We start from the raw sequence: 2,540 nt of genomic DNA on the forward strand, positions 1-2,540 counted from the left end.
TTTCTGAGTTCGAGGCCAGCCTGGTCTACAGAGTGAGTTCCAGGACAGCCAGGACTACACAGAGAAACCCTGTCTCGAAAAACCAAAAAAAAAAACAAAAAAAACAAAGGAAACGATTTTTTTTCCAGTTAATACTGCTATTTGTTAACCCTAAATCTTCTAGTAAGATTGTTTTGACCATAAATTTTAATGTGAATTTTTTTCCCTTTTTTTTTTTTTTTTTTTTAAGATTATTTCTGGGGTATGCGTGTGTGTGTGTGTGTGTGTGTGTGTGTGTGTGTGTGTGTGCGCGCGCGCGCACGCGTGTCATGCGTGCCATGTGTGCCTGATGTCCAGGGAGGCCAGAAGCGAGTGTTGGCTCGCTGGAATTGGAGTTAAGGCGGTAGTAAGCAGCCGTGTAGGTGCTGAGCGTGGGACCTGAGTCCTCTGGAAAAGTACCCAGCGCTCTTCACCATTGCGCTGTCTCTCTAGCCCCAGTTCCTTTGCTTTATAATCTTTGGAAAGTAATACAGAAATTTGCTTTTTGTTTAGTTGATTTGGTTTTTCAAGACAGGGTTTCTCTGTGTAGCCCTGGCTGTCCTAGAACTCACTCTGTAGACCAGGCCGGCCTTGCACTCAGATCTGCATCCCCCACACCTGGCCTGTGCATAGCTTTTTTTTTTTCCCCTCTCTTTTTGGCCTAGAGTTTTCATTGGTCTGGCTTCAGACAGACTGCAGTATGAAGTGCCATCTTTTTTTGGAATAAAGATATAAAAATGTCTTAGCAGTCATTAATATGAAGACTAGAAAACATTAAGACTTTATCTTACTGTTTCCTTTCGTTCTTTATTGTACTATTTCTGTTAATGCACGTATTTTTTCCCCTTCCACAGGTCTGAAGAACTGTTGCCCAATTCAGCAGTGCCAGCATTCCAACTTTGTTAAACCTACCAACATCTTAAATGGACTTTCCTGTGGTGGTACCCTGAGAGGCGGATGAAAGCTACTCTATCAGTTTGCACATTCTAATCACTTTCCAGTATCACGAGAGATTTTTACTTATATAATAGTTCTAGAGTATGCAGCTGGTAAAACCAGAGGCTACATCCAGTATTACTGCTAAGAGACATTCTTCATCCACCAATGTTGTACATGTATGAAAATGGTGTACTGTATACTTTAACACACCCCATACTTTGTATTGGAGAGTACAATAATGTAAATCCTAAAAGCACCACTATTTTAGCATAATAAAAGAAAGTCCAAAGAGCTCCTATATAGACTACTCCAGATAACTTTGCTTCTTTGATACTTGTAGCTTATTGTAATTTTTTTTAAATTCAAGGTCATTATCATTGTATTATACAAAATAAGCGCTTTGATTAACACAGCTATATAGTTTTTTTAATTTTTCAAAAACCTGTGGAGACAGTGATCTTGTCTTTAAAATATGATAGTCCTTTCAGTATAATGTCTTAGATTAAAGACGTTGCCTTTAATATCTGTTGGGAAGGAAATGTCCAGACTTTTCAAATCTCCTTATTATATGTTTCCTTTTTTGTTTACATAGGGAACAATGTTTATAGTTGTGTGTACAGTGGGGGTCTACAACAAGAAGTGTATATTTTCAAACAATTTTTTAATGATTTAACAATTTTTGTAAATCATTTTCAGGCTTCTGCAGCTGTAGATTCTCACTGTGACTCCCTTGCTTGCTCATGCATTCGTGTGTCTGCAATACCAAATATACAGGTTTAGTATCTGCCTGTTAGTGATTGTTTCCTATGTGTAACGTTTCGGTTGAGATGTTAACTGGTGGACGAGTACTGTGGATGTGAATGTGGGAAGTAATTTTAATCATGTGTAATTGGTCACAAGGCCTAATTTGCAGTAACTATTGCTGTTTTATTTAACAATGCCTTGTTGCTTTGTATGCATTAACGTTTGGGTGTAAAGATTGTGTGTCCATCCAACAGGGAGCCACAGTATTTAAATTGACCAACCTGATGTTACAACGACTTTGAGGTGGCCAAATGTAAACTAAAAGCCTTAATTAAAGTGGTGCAATTTTGTATAACTTAGCATCCGTAGTTCAATAAATTTGGATTGCCGTGCAAGGGCTTGCATTATAATTACTTGCCACTTGAATGTGTTTTGTGTAATGTTTTAACAGTGCTAGTAAATAAATATGGGTTTACCTTTTTAAATGTAATAGGTGTTATTTTACACAGTGTGATTTCATAATTCATAACGTATAGGTAAACCAGACTCTTAATTCCAAGAATGATGAATGAAAGATATCAGGGTTCAGTTTTGGTTTTGTTTTCTTTTCTAGAATTGTTTGACTATCCACATAAAACCACCCTTTGAACTTTTCTTTGAGAAAGAATGTTATAAATGAAGCAGTATTGGGAACAAATATGCCTTTGGCTAATGTTCAGTAATGCTTTGGGGTGGGGGAAGGAGGAAGGATTCAAATACTTTGGATACTGCACTATGGATTTTTTTTTCCATAGAATACAAATCTTTGGGGAATCAATACACAGAAATTTCCACCATTT

General features: G+C 37.2%; 1 protein-coding gene across 1 annotated transcript in view; it reads left to right on the forward strand.

The window, feature by feature from the left end:
- The window catches only part of Rap1b (RAP1B, member of RAS oncogene family), a 31,309-nt gene extending 29,123 nt beyond the window's left edge, over window positions 1–2,186 (forward strand). Inside the window, exon 8 of the mRNA XM_021204912.1 lies at window positions 873–2,186. The gene's annotated coding sequence lies outside the window, so the exon portion shown is untranslated. The remainder of the gene's footprint in view (window positions 1–872) is intronic.
- The last annotated feature ends 354 nt before the right edge of the window (window positions 2,187–2,540 follow it).

The sequence above is a fragment of the Mus pahari genome, chromosome 9 (assembly GCF_900095145.1).
Source record: "Mus pahari chromosome 9, PAHARI_EIJ_v1.1, whole genome shotgun sequence".
Taxonomy (NCBI): Eukaryota; Metazoa; Chordata; class Mammalia; order Rodentia; family Muridae; genus Mus; species Mus pahari.